The sequence below is a fragment of the Puntigrus tetrazona genome, chromosome 4 (genome assembly GCF_018831695.1).
Source record: "Puntigrus tetrazona isolate hp1 chromosome 4, ASM1883169v1, whole genome shotgun sequence".
Lineage (NCBI taxonomy): Eukaryota > Metazoa > Chordata > Actinopteri > Cypriniformes > Cyprinidae > Puntigrus > Puntigrus tetrazona.
Genome location: NC_056702.1, coordinates 2762834 through 2778002, shown reverse-complemented (window position 1 = coordinate 2778002; position 15169 = coordinate 2762834). Strand labels below are relative to the sequence as shown.

The following is a 15169-nucleotide window of genomic DNA, read 5'->3' as shown; positions in this document are numbered from 1 at the left end:
GGAAGAGAGCGGACTAACAGGTGCAGGGTCAAAAGGGAGTCAGGGTTACATATTTATGATCGAGAAGACGCCGCTTCCGAGGGTCATGCGCTTAAGTTCGGATGGCAGGAAGGCTGGGATATCAGTCGATTTTTTTCCCCCACCAGAAAAATGTGTTCATTCGTATCTTAAACTATTTGCAGTGGAAAAACTGCCATCACTTCTGTCATTAATAGCGTACATATAAAATAATTGTTACATACAAATGAACGGGTTATTTAAATAGTGAACTACAGTAACAGAATACAATTTAATGTTAAACACAATACCAATAAAATATGTTAAAATAAATCTAAATCTCATTTAAATGACATTATTCTCACAAAATAGTGAAAATATGAATACTGAAATAAAATATGAATATCAAACTCTATAGTGATAATACAAAAACTAATTATATACACATTCCCTATTTCAAAATGATACTTTAATAGTAATAATAATATAATAAATATTAACATTAAATACAAGAATAACATCATTTGTAATAACTATATACGTAACAGTATTATTACTATATAATAACTATTATTACATAGTAATACTATAGTATAATATAAAATAGTCACAATTTCTTCCTCTTATTATCATGCTGTGCATAAACCATTGGAATAAATGCAATAAGCGACTTGTTTTATCTACAGTACACTTCTTTTATTTGTCTTTCAGCGTAGATTCATGGGTAAAGGTTGCGATTTTCTCCCTTGGACAGTTAAGTTATTATAACTGTAAAAATTCTAATTTAATTATATGTTTTAATTGTTCTTTGTACGGGTCACTTTAATTCCTTTCAGCCATAATTGTTTCTTCCTAATTAAAGGAAAAGTCGCTTGAATTAGTCATTCAAGCAGGTCACAGGCTTTGAGACCGGATCTGTTCGGCTATTCAGGGAGGACGGGCCACAAGAGGTCAGTGTTGCAGCAGAATTCAGTCGATCCTACAAGCCACAGCATCTCAAATCGACTCATGCAGCCACACACATCCTCGCCGATTGTTTTCATTTAACACCGATTAAAAACGGTACCATAAGCAATCGCTAAAATCTTAAAATAATTCTTACAAACAAGAGCACGGGCGTTCGACTCTTACCGATATCCCGGGAGGATTTTGACGGAACGACTCGAGAGCATGCGGAAAAAAAAAAAAAAAAAAAATCATTTCATTCTTATCAGTATAAATAGGATAAAAAGGCAGTTACGCAGAGAACACATTTTCCATTTGCCTTTTAGTCAGCAAACACACTTTTACAATTTATATAAATCTGCGACAGTGTACGTTCAGTAAAATATCTGCCAAGGACTTCAATAACACCCAGGAGTGTGACAGAAATTAAACAGCCTTATTAGAATTTACACGTGTTGAAGAAAACATGAGAGACTGTGTGGGAGAAAGCACATATGGATCCAGAGAGTGTTTAATTGTGCTCGAGCGCGGAGGGGAGAGCACTGCTTTACTTTTTGTCTTTCCACAGATTTGCTCCACCTGACTTGTGATGTGCTATTAGCAGATTCACATATTGCATGATAAAAATCAATTCGAGCTCGTATTTGGTAAAGAGGACGAAAATATTTTAGAAGGTGTTACAATCAGAAGGTGGGATGTTATTTCTTTCCTTCTGTTGTGCTGGAAAGTGATTATCGTGAAGTGTGAGGTGGAGGGATTTGCGTGGAAGAGATGACACTTCTGAGGAGCGCTTCGCGTCAAACACCCTCACATTTGAGCCTGATAAAAGGAGCATGAATGAGAACTGGAATCCAAATAAACCCTCGTGTCGAATGCAAGGACGGTAAAAAATATATGTGTTTTTTTGGTAAATAAAAACGATAAAATAATATCTGCGTGCCGTTCAAAAAAAATCTCACTATACAAAAGAATGCAAATTATTATTGATAATAATAATAATAATAATGTAGGTATTCTCCAGCTCTATATACATATACGCAATACTACTACTAGATCTACAGGCCGTTAAAATTCATTTATATCCGTAATGCCAAAATAGATTTTATCCAACTCACAGGATAAATAAATAAAAGTTTATGCAGACGTTTTTCAAGAATCGTTCGATAATAATAATAATAAAAATAATAATAATAATGACAAGATCTACAAAATCTACACATATAAAAAAAATCGAGGTAGATGATTCTATAAGCACAGAAAAAATAATAAATCAATACCAACTTTATATTTTAGACTATTGCTGTTGTTATAATAAAAATAACAACAATAATACATCAAAATATAAAACTATAAGATGTACGACACCTAAAATTGTCATTTTCTATTTCTCTTATCCTAAGCATTGAGTGTAGAAGTGCTTTAGTAAATCTCTCAAATCCTTTTTATTTATGAATGTCTTGAAAAGCAGCTCTTGATAGCTGTGTGAAGCAGCTCTGTGTATCTGTTACAGTAAGCAGCTTCAGTAAATCAGACGCATCTAATACTATGTGTTGCGGATTAGCCCGGCTCGATCAGAGACAAACGTCCAGCTAACGCTGCGCGCAGGATCCCTCTGAAATAAAGAACAAATGAGAGATAATTATGGCCGAAGGAACGGAGGTGGGGGGTTGGTTGCACTCGCATGCAAATGCTGCTTTGTTGCTTGCCGAGCATCCTAATACCCTGAGAGTCAAATACCTTTTTTTTTTTCCACATTATGGAATTTGTCATGTTCAGTTGGAGCTGTCATATTCAAAACTGTGTGCGCTAATGTGTGTAATCTGCTTTGCAACACATCAATTATGATGGATATTCCTCTTGTGGAGGTTTTTCTCTTTTTTTTTTTTTTTTTTTCTTCCTTGTGTTGCTCTCGGTAATCACTCCATGCTTATTAGGAAGCCTGTTTGGTAAATAATGATCTCCACTGAAGGATGCTAAACGCAAGTGTGGGACTGACGGAGTGTGAGCGAGAGAGGAAGTACACGCTGCAGGAGGGAATGGCTGTTATATATATGTATATATATATAGTACCTGGATATTTTTGTACATATAAATTTAAATGTATGCATACATCAAAATTTGAAAGCCCAAAAATGAGCTGAGTTTTTCTTTTCTTTTTTTACAATAACTATTTTTTACCATGCCGTATAACTGTACATGCACATCTACCCAGAATGCCTTGCTCGACGTCCACCCACCTACAACTGAGCAGCGCTGCTTTGGCATTGGTGCTATTTTTTTTTTTTCCAGCAACAATTTCTCTGAATTCAACACTCCTTTACATTTTTGCAAGACTGTCCAGTTATTTTAAAAAGTACAAATTAAATGGATACGTGAAATGAATATGGTAGCAGAAAAGCCAGGATAAAATTTAAAGAAAGAGTAATATTAAAATCAATAAAAAAAATTGTAGCTTATATGTGTGCGTGTGTGTCTGAAGATATACTGTGTGTATCCCCCAGTATATACACGAAAAGGAAAAGACAAAATAAAATAAAATGACTAAAACTTAACTAAAATTAAGTAAATGGAAAATATTTATATCTATCTATCTATCTATCTATCTATCTATCTATCTATCTATCTATCTATCTATCTATCTATCTATCTGTGTGCCTCATCACTTTTAAATAACATTTAATATCATTCTCCTTTATTACATAAAAAATGTATAATAAAAAAAGCTTTTCAAAAAGCTTACTTAAACGATACCACACACACATAAACAAACAAACAAATCACATATATATTAATGTCTCCTACCTGCGTACTACTCCAAAAATGACAGACTGTTCACTGGAGAGAAAGAAAAGAGAGAAAAAAAGATGTGCGAGTGAGGAAAGAAAGAGAGGGAAAGCGAGAGAGAGAGAGAGAGAGAGAGAGAGAGAGAGAGAGAGTCATAATCCCTCCATCAGTCCTCAGTGTAGAGGTGATAAAAGTGAGCTCTTAAAATCAGCTCAGCCCTTTGACCACACAACAAAGAAGTGTTTGTTCACAGATACACCTGACACCGCGACTCCTCACAAACAAACACACTTCAGCGAGGCTTCACCTCTCGCTCTGACCCTTTCCCGCGCTCCGTGAAGGGATGAAGAGAGGCTGCAGTCGCCGCTGGGAGCACGGCCGTGATGTGATGATGGAGACCTGCCCACCAGGAGCTTCCTGTACAGCTCAAGAGGCCTGAAAAAAAGGGCAGATGTCAAAAATATTGAAAAATGCATGCATTATGTCAGAAAAAAAAGATTTCCTTATTCAAATAAAGAAGGAATTGAATGCTATTGTTCTTCTGCTTTCTCAAACATGTCTCTATAGAGTAATAATACATTCAGTCAATATAATACAATCAGCATTAAAACAAGATATAGCGTTAGGTGGTTTTTATTTATTTTTTATCAACATCAATATTTAAGTCATGAATCGAATGAATGTATGAGGACGCTGTGACTTTTTATTTTGCCTAATCTTTCAATAATTCAGTAATTGGTTCGTTATAAATGGTCCCGCTATGTGACGAATGAATTTTTTAAAAAGTACAAATATTACATGTAGTTTCTTAATTAATATGGGGTCATGAAGTTGCATGCATTAGAAGCATAAAATAATTAGTATAACGGTGTTTAAAATGATTTTGGAAGATGAATGTCCCGCGATGTTCTCAGAAAAAAAGGTACAAAAAATGTCAAGTTTGTACACAAGGTACAAAAGCTAAAAGGTGTTTGTCATTTATTTACTACTAAGTGGATCATATCAGTACCTTAAAGGTAAAGCGTACATATGCATGACAATTCAACAAATATCACAGTATTACTACGATTCCTCCATGTCTTTTTTTAAGAAAACCGCATGTGACAGAACAGAAAAGTAGACTATCTTCAAATGTCTGTTCTGTATTTGAGCTTGTATAAATGAGGCTCTCCATCTCCTTCCCTCACTTGGCGCTGTAACCTGGATCAGTCCTGGCAGTGCAAAGCAACTGCATGATGGATATCTGAACTCCAGACCAGAGAAACTCTAGAGTTCTGAATTGATCACAGTCAGATAGGATAGTTATTAAAAAACAGCTTTACAGGAATGACTGTGATGTATAAAGAAGTCCAAGAAGATTGGCACGTCTTCATTTCTTTCAGATCTGTAACTTGAGGAGAAGCATTTAAAATTGATTTAACGTGCAGCACATACTGCGGCTCCAAAAACTATTCAAAATCGTAAGGCACACCTAAAAAGGTCTGAAAATCATTTCATTACTTTACAAAGTATGAAACCCAGTGTAATTTATTTAACCCTCAATGTTGTGTTCCCCCCCCCCTTAAAATACTATTTAACATTATGACGTTCTGACTGATTTTACTACTCATTTTACGCACACAAGAAACCACCACTCACTTATAAATGTCTTCACCAAACAACGGATTCGATCTTTTTGACCGACTTGTATTCTTTCAATTAGCGCGTTTCTTGCATTTCTTTTTTGGTCGAGACAAATGTATTGGACCAATTTCTAATGGTCAAACATTTTTAAGTGCATTTTAAAAATAAGATAGGAAGCGATCACAGACGTTCCCCGGAGATCATCCATCTCTCCTGCTAATCAAGCGGATATGGACGCACCTGTGGAAGGAAACGGGGTCCGCAGCGCCTCTCCAGCCCAGCAGGGGTGAGCTCTAGGTGGGCCGTTCCACACAGCCGAGAAGGGCACGTGACACACCTGTGGATCAGCGATAGGTAAAGGTGAATTACACCGCATCTCTCATTTTTCGCTGAGCAAACGCCTAATTCAAGCAGACACCTGACGATCTAGGCGTAAACACTTTGTAACGGCAAAAGAAACCCGCGGTTGGCCGCAGACCGCGCGCCGTAATTGAAATACCCAAAACGGCATCAGAAGACTTTTTTTGGTATCTAACAGTGTTTTGAAACCGGACCTCCCAGACCAAACGGTTTAATCAGAGACGTGTTTGACTTCAAAATCAAGCAGTACGTTCCTTCTCCTACAACAATCTGCTAAACTAAATACAGCGTGTGGCTTGTGGTGTCCGAGCCTCATAATTCAGTCTGGATCGCTCTTGCAGACAAACACAGAGATGTTATTTTCACACGTTCCTTATCACCCATCCGCGCCGCAGGATTTAGCGCTAAACTAACAGCAGCAGGTCAGGTGGCTTCGCTCAGTAAACTGCTCGTGTGTTAAGAAAGATGTTAGGCTCCTGTCAGAGCGGCTCCCATCTTGTTTTACCAGGTGGAGCCTCCACAGTCACTCGTGTTTTGATATAAACCAACTGCAGAGGACCGATACCAGTTTAGTCTGAGGAAATCAGCCAGAGCAAACAAATAGATCTCGGGCCCCACTAACACAGCAGCATCTGACAACCATTAACCATGTATCAATGGATGAGAGAGAGGGGAGGGAGGGAGAGAGCGAAGCTTTAAATTTCTCCAGATCTGGTTTCGCAGCTAGTAAATAAACAGAGATCCAGGCATCATCCTTCATTAGTGATGAAGGGCCCCGGAATGTGAACGGAAAGATGCACACCTGCGCTTAGGGGCCACTTTCCAGTCACTCAGCTACAGCGCACTTTAACTGATCGCTTTAAACGCTAACACAAACTGGTTACATTATTTCACACTAAACTGAATGCATTCTGCAATGTTCTGTAATTCTGTAGACGACCCACGTATCGCTACACGCTAAAATGTTGTTTTTGACAGAAGTCACCGAGGCTGCGTTTATTTGATCAACGATGCAGACAAAATGGTAACACTGTGAAACGTTTAAAACAACTTTGCTATTTTAATATTTTTAAATGAACATAAATGCCTTCAGGATGCCAAAATGCTCATTTGGTGCTCAAAAAAACACTGTAATTTTTTTTCAGGATTTTTGGGACAAATAAAAAGTTGGAAAGAACATTTATTTTAAATAAAAAAATATTAGTGTTATTATTCTTGCAGAAAAAAAAATCTTGCAAAACTTTTTTTTGTCAAAGTTTGACATTTCTGTGTATAAATTGAACACTGTACTTTTTTAATTAATTTAATTGTACACTATTCTTAATTTTATTTACCAGGGTGTTGCTAGGTGGCTGCTTATTGGGCCAAGTGGGGAAAAAAATTGTCTCTATGATCCTTTAATGTGAGTTTCACCTGTTTTATTATTTATTAAAAACAACCGAGCATTACGCATGCCTAATAAAAGCACAGCTCTTCTCTACAAACCGAGGCATAAAAGAAGCCTGTAGTCCAAATATAATGCAATAAGCTGGATCAGCACTAACAGGAATCATTGAAATGTGCATTGGCCAACTTTCACTGCCGGCGTAAAACAACACAACTGTGAGTCAACAACACATCCACTTCTTGAACACAAGAGACCGGATGAGTGCGTCAGGACGCGTTTAACAAAAACATGCCCTGGATTTTATTTCCTCTCAGTTCTGCGCAGCTCTTTGCTGATGAAAAATTTGCTGCGTTAAGCGATTCCAGAGTGCCAGGATGACTGAAGCGCGCTCAAAACACAAGGAGGTCTCGTGGGAACGCTAAATTGTTACAAAGCATGTTAAAGGCTTTTGCATCGATGGCTGGAAAGCGAAAAAGGCGCTCGTATTGGTAACAAGGCCCTCCAGAGCGAGCGCTCGTCTACATCGACACAAAGCCAGAGAGAGCAGAAAAGAGCGAGACAGACACGCAGGCGAGAAAAGGTGGCTCTGAGGCGCTTGTTTCAGTTGGCACACCTGCTTTGAGAAACTTGGCTCGAACGGAGAGGTCTAAAAGTTAATTACACCCTCGGTATGGCCAAAAGAAATGTTGCTAACTGACGTAACCTGATAATAATTTCAATTTTGCTGACAGTTATAAACTCATCAAGTTGCAGCCTAGGGCTCGCGCAACGCACACAAAGAACGTCTGTGTCTTCAGATTCAGTCCCACGACTAATGCACTGCCTCTCTCGGCTGTCTCAATTAGCATCCTAAATTTCAGGACGAAATATTTCTTGGTTAATAAAAAGCGTTTCACAATGCACATAGCTGTGCGCGCCTGCTTTAGTGTTTGCGTTGCAAAACGTGCTGAAAACTGCATTAAACTTAACACGCAATCGCGCTTAGCACCGATTTTGTTTCCATGGCGCACAGAAACACGAGGCACAAACACACACGCGAGGGAAAGCGTCTGTCGTTTGGATGCCAGTTACACTGACACGATATAATTGGTCTAACTTTTCTCACTGTAACTTGTCAACCGCTGGCAGCAGTCGTGTAGCGTGTGATCTTATATGTTTATTTAAATTTGCATGTATATACAAAACTGTCAAAATGAAGCACTCCATGCCTAGGGATGTTGAAAAAGGTGTTTTTTTTAGTAGTCTCATGAAATGCAACATGTTAAAACATGAACAATATAATATATATATATATATATATATATATATATATATATATATATAAAAATGATATACATGCACCATGCAAGTAATATATTTATAAGAAGGAATTTTCTGAACTTTTTTATAGGTGTTTTATCTGTATTTAAATTTTTTATGGTTAACAGAAATGTCCATAAAAGTAATGAACAATTAACGTAATAATCTAATTTAATAATGCAATTACCATTGTATTTATTTATTTATTTTTACAGCGTAGTTCATCCCAAAATCAACCGTTTAAATGACATAATATTCTGCAAAAATAAAGGTTTACTTTTGAGGATCATTAAGATATTTGGCTTTGTGGCCAAAAAATGCATACAAAATAGGTAATAAATTACTTTAAGACAAAAATATTTTAAATGATTTCAAATGTAAACAATTGTATAACAGTGATAATAAAATGCAACGAAATGATTAAAAATACTTCAGTGACGCTACAAAGTGAAAATAAAATCTAGATTTGTTTCTGTTTTAATGAGGTTTATCCAATGAGACCGTGACGAACACACTTCACCACCTTTGTCGAGGAAAACAAGGGAAGCAGTAGAACAGCCTTTTCCTTTCTCTCCCCCTCTGTCTCAGGTTTTTTTTTTTTTTTTTTTTTTTGCGTGGGTGTCCGACTCAGGAGAGTTCATGGGCCTCTCCGCAGAACAAAGGCCTTCAATCACACCGCGCAACACCACCCACAGCATCCTGCTTTCCACCGCCTCTAATTAATATTAATCACAGTCGCAAAAAACTACATGCTTTAGTGCTGCATTTGTAAACATATATGCATGCAAATAAATGAATGAATAAATGATAAAAAAAAAAGCAATAAATAAATAAATACATTTAAAATGTACTAAAACATCTGCGGAAGGTTGTGACTGACCAATCGCAATGGAGTATTTCAGAGCACCGTGTGATAATTATACAGATAATCACACCCAGCTCCAGGCCTGCTTTAGACATTACAGTCTAATTTAATAAGGGGCTCAGAGTGTTACACATGGGATTTTATCTCAACTACAACTTCTCCGATTTCATTGCATCATATCTGAGCTGCAGGACACAGCAGCACGGAACAACAACCGAGAAACTGCCACAGCCAATCAGAAACAAGACACTGTCACAGCCAACCGAGCGCACTTCCAAATCCATCCGAGCAAACTCGCCACAACCTGCTAAAACGCGGGGAAAAAAAACACTAAAGGCAAAGCCCTAAATAAAGGGGTCGTAGCTTAAGAGAACGAAACGTAAAAAACTCTGACCGTGTCAGTCAAACCCTCCCTCGTTACACCGCAGCCATCATGCTCCAGTGCTGACCCTAACACTGAATCTGTACACACATGCCATTAGTCACAGACAGACTGTGTGTGTGTGTGTGTGTGTGTGTGTGTGTGTGGATTTCTTTTGGGCCGAGAGGACAGCTGAAGGTCGCTCAGACGTTGAGGCAATCACCCTAATGAAAACAAACGAGGCAGAGTCTGCTCGCTTTCTCCGTAATCAAACACACCAGCCGAAGAGAGAAAGAGAGCGAGAGATAAAGAGAGAGATCTAAAGGGTCAGTACCTCGGCATTGTTCTTTAATTTACTGTTTCCAGTTTAGGTCCACTCGAGGGGAGATTTAAAGGCACGTGGAAACAAAAGGGGTCGGGAAGAATAACTCCGGCACAAACACAGAGACCAGACTTTACAAGCACGGGTGAATTACGACCTCGTCTTTAAATAAGAGAGAATGATGAAGAAGAGATGGAGCGGCATAGTGCTGGAAAACACCATAAAATACTAATTAATGTGAGTTTTGAGCTAACACACACACACACACACACACAAATACTTCTAAAATATAACTTTTTCGAAAATATAAACACTTGAAACTCACAGCCTTTATAAAATATGAATGAGTTGTGTCCAATTTCTAGAATAAGAGAATAGTATAACATCTTGTATTATTATTATTATTATTATTGTGATGTTAAAAAAAGAAGTTGTTTTAGATAAAATAACCGAAATATTTTACAATAATATAAATAGTCTTTAGAGACTTATGTTTACATATTATTCGTAATACATTGTATTATTATTAGGTGTTATTTGCTGTTATTTCTGATTGTTTAATTGTAATTGTGAAATTCACTACAGTCAATATTTTCACTGTTTAAATATATAATATAATATATTTTAAAATGTCATTTATTTCTGATTTTAAAGCTAAATCGCTACATTACTCTAGTCTTTAGTGTCCTTCTAATATCCTGATTTGCTGATCAAAAAACATTTATTATTATTACGTTGAACAGCTGAGTGTAATGAACCAGTTTTGATGAATATAATGTTCAGAATAACAGACCTTACTTTGTGACATTATACATTTTCGCTCAGTTTAATACATCACTGCTACATAAAAGTACTAATTTATATTAACAGTAAATATTTCTTGACCACAAACCAGCTTTCTGATTTCTGAAAGTCTGGAGTAATGAGTACATTCAGCTTTGCGTCACGGGAATAAATGACACTTTAAAACACATTAGAAAATATTACAGAATACCAGCTCGGACCGGTTTAAACAGCTTAGTGGCTGACTAAGACCAGCAAAGGCTTCAGGCTGGTCTAAGCAGTTATTTTCAGCAGGTTTAAAGGCACGAGACAGGAGCAGACAAGAACTGTCTCTTCATTAGCATGGTGGCTAATTAACGAGCAGTTGTAAATCAGTCTGAAACATGAAGGCAGCAGCTGGGGCTGCAATATCCCCCCAACTGAGAGAGAGAGAGAGAGAGAGAGAACTGACTCATGAGTGTGAGATCATTGAGACATTAGCACTGATCAATAAGCAGAAGCCTACTATTGCATATAAACCATCCCAATGGAGGCAGTGCCTCAGGCAGGGTAGAGAGGCAGGAAGCATCGGCTTTTACACGGAGCCCACTCGCTCTCACACTCATTCAATCACACACGCCAACAATTCCTCCTGACTGAGCAGCAGGTGTGCGATAGGTTCTGACGCATCTCAAGACATCTCAATAAACGCATTATTGTGTTGTCAGACTATATGAAACTGTCATCCTGCATTATTGATGGAAGGTAAGTTGGTTTAAACACCCGTGGAGCAAACCAAGACGAACGTAAAGGCCCTCTCCACAACAGCAGCTGCTGGGAAAAGGAGGGATAAAAGTGTTTCAGATGCATCTGGCAGGAAAACAAGACCTGAGAGAAGAGGATGTTGTTCTTTATGCCTTTTCGTAAACCTTTTAAAATAGATTAACAGGCTCACAAGATGCTAGTACTTTTATGGAAAATATTTTAAATGAAATAAAAGAAATGAAGGCACGTTGAATACCGAACAACTGGATTAAAATGAACGAACTGATAAATGATAAATACATTTTTCTTTTATATATATATTTTTGTTCACAATTGAGTTTTTAATATTATGTAACTAAATTAATTAACAAATAAATAAATAAAAAGAATTTAATATGGAGTTAACTAAAACTAATAAAAAACTTTTTAAGTACTAAATTAAATATGTAAATTAAATGTAGCTATCTAAAAGTAAACCAGAAAAACTACTTTTTGAATATAAAATATTTTTAATAAAAATTTAAAAATGAATTTCAACCTATTGAAATAAAACTCAATATATATATATATATATATATTATATATATATATATATATATATATATATATATATATATATATATTATAAAAATATATACAAAAAGACAAAAACATAATATTAAATTATTAATATAAAATAAAAACTTAATAATATAAAATGTCATAATTAAAACAATCTAAAAATCTAAATAAAAATATTAAAAAAAAACTGCAATTGTATCTTAATAAAACAGAGATCTTACTAAACAGAGACTGCTAATTAAAATGTTTTACTCTAATGGCAATTAGTTCTTTAGTTTATTTAGTTAATAAAAAAAAAATCTGCACATCTTATTGTGAATTTTTTAAAATTATTTAATAATGGAGACAACGTTCGCAGCTCATAGTTTTTATTGACACGCAGTTTCCAAGATGCTACGGTCGGAAAAAAAAAAAACACCTACAGAATATCGGCAGTGCTGCTTTGTCCCCTCGGCCCGCTCGCAGGCCTCGTGAGTCAGCAAAAAGGAAGAAACGCTCCACTCTAAGCTGAGAGATAGAGAGAGATATTTCATCTTGACTGTGTCAGACAGTAACAAGCAGCCGCACCAGGATGCAGTAAACAGCTGGCAGGGCTCCAGCGCAGTGCAGCGGGGGGTCTGACACTTATCTCCCTCCATCACTGCCTCGAACGGCCCCTCTAATGGACCCTTCAAACGGCCGCCGCGGCATCCATATTTTATTTGTATGTGTGTGTGCGTGTCTCCCCGCTGTAGCCTGTGGTTTTGCCGGTTGTTGACACAACTGCTTTAGCACTGTGATATCTCGAGTGCAGTCAGAAGAAGAAGGCTGGCTGCTAAACAACAAGCGGCCCACAGACGCTGCAGAGCTAGCGCTGGGAGCCGGAAGCTATACAGAACCACACATAAACTGTCCTAACAAGTGGACGTTTATTAGAGGTGTACAGAACGCTACATTAGCGTAGAAACCAAGATATAGTCAACATGAAGTGACTGACTTCATAAACGCTCAGAAACTCATAGTGAATGTTTCATCGATGTATGTTATGTGAGATAATAAACTTTTTAACGATTTTTTAAACAAAATGCGACAAACCAAAAATATCAAGTTTGCAAGTCTTTATAATTATTATATTTTTATTTTAGTTATATATTTTATTCTCTATTTTTTGTCTGTTTTTGGACATTTTTATTAGTTGTATAATCTTAAAATTTATTTTGGCTTTAGTGTCAGTTATTTTAGTACATCAAGTACAAACAATTACAATAAGAAATGTTGCTTTGGCAGCTAGTGGGAATTTTTTTTTTTAATTTATTGATTTAAAATTTCTGTTTTTTCTTTACTTTAAAAGATGATTTATATTTAGCTAATAACTTTTATCTATTAATAATATTTCATGTTGGTCTTAAGCTGGTCTTCAAGCCTTCACTTAAAAAGTGCTTCAATCTCTTAAAACCAGCAGGAAGGTAATTTATAACCATCTAAGACCAGCAAACCAGCTTTTTTTTTCTCTTTTTCGGCACATATATCACCTGACAGGACTAAAACGGGTTTTGAATACTGTTTCATGTTGACTAACAATATGCTTTAGCGTTCTTGGTTTGCTAAAACATTGGCAGCATGCACCAGCAACACCAAGGTCACGGGTTCAAATCCCAGGAAATGCGCAAACTAATGAAATGCATGCTTTAAATAAAATTTTAAAAAGCTGTTTTGGATAAAAGCAAAGAACGAAGGCTCGTCGTCAGCTTGAACTCCTCCGCCGAAGGGCTAAACCCAAAAAATTCACATCTTGACCCTCCAGAAATAAATAAATAAACCCCAGAACACTCCATTTAAAGTACAAAGGTGTTAGTTGCTGGAAAAAAGAAACGTCCCGAATGCCTTATTTTAACCCGATCTCTGTTTTAGCATTCCGCACCACGAGTGTAATCAATTTTTCATGTTGATGTGGGAATATTTGTGTAGATGCAGCAAATATTTCCTATGCTATGGGAAACAAAAGGGCATGTGCGGATGCGAGCGAAACGCCATTGTGAGACATCTTTGAAGGTTCTCCTTCAAAGCGACGCCTGCCTCCGCGGCCACGCCGAGGGGATTTGTGCTATTAATTGAAGTTAATTTTCTGGGAAATCAGTTTGCCGGGCACGTTGGGAAGATTGATAGCCCCGGCACGTCCCAGCACTTGGGAAAATGACACTCGTCTTTTATAGCCACACATACTTTTATAATTCCAAATCAAATTATAAACAGGAGGCCAGGCGCGCTGGAACCTGGCGGAGGAGGGAGATCTCCATAAGATTAATTGGGCCGGCCAGGCTAAGACAAGGTGAGGAAGACGGGGGCCAAAAATAAAAACAGCAAGATGGGGGTCGGCCTGACGAGAGCGAGCTTCGTTGTTTGGTGGGAAGTTGAATGGGAAGTCAATTGGACAATAGGTAATTAGCAGAGGCTAGTCAAAGGAAAGGAGGCAGCCGGCCGCTCTCGCTTTCTCCCGGCCTGTAATGCAGAGGGCCGCGCTATGAACCCTGCATTTAATTAGAGCACTTTGATACCCACAGGAGAGCGCTGCCCCCGGGCATCCTAAACACTGACTGACGCCAGGCAGTTCCACCCGCTCCCTGCACTCCAATTAGAGACGCACCAAGCTGGGAGGAGCGCCTTCCCCTCTCCATGCAACCCTCCCTCGCGCCAAACAAACCCACGCCAAATTGGCATTTGGATTAAACGACGTGCCGAGATGCCCCGAAGGGTGGCGGGCTGTCTCACCTGGGCTAATCTAGGTGTCATTATAATAAGGATTCATTTTCGGTGCAGAGCAGAACCTAGGACGGCCTCGCCGCGACGGGTTTCCCGAACGGCGCCCCGGTAGCTCGGAAAAACAGACCGGGAGGGCAGCGGCGCGCGTGCAATATTAATGTCAATGTGACTGAATAAATGATAACAATACTGGGAGCTTTGCTGCGTTACAGTGGTGTATTTTTAATGCACGGGGAAGAGTTTAGGACGGCACACGCAAACATGCGGTGCATGAATTATGCAACCGCCGCGCTTTTATCTTGGCATCTGCATGTTTAGTAAACAAACTGTTTCTCTTCTGGCAACAAGATGTAACTGTAAATAATAGATATTTAATTCGCCAACGGATAGCAAGCACTT

General features: G+C 37.8%; 1 long non-coding RNA gene across 1 annotated transcript in view; it reads right to left on the bottom strand.

Annotated features, from left to right (window-relative positions):
• The window catches only part of LOC122343412, a 60856-nt gene that overhangs the window by 9655 nt on the left and 36032 nt on the right, over positions 1–15169 (bottom strand). The window contains exons 2-4 of the long non-coding RNA XR_006250772.1: positions 5590–5686; positions 4034–4161; positions 3745–3777 (exon numbers count right to left, since the gene is read on the bottom strand). This is a non-coding gene — a long non-coding RNA (uncharacterized LOC122343412). The remainder of the gene's footprint in view (positions 1–3744; positions 3778–4033; positions 4162–5589; positions 5687–15169) is intronic.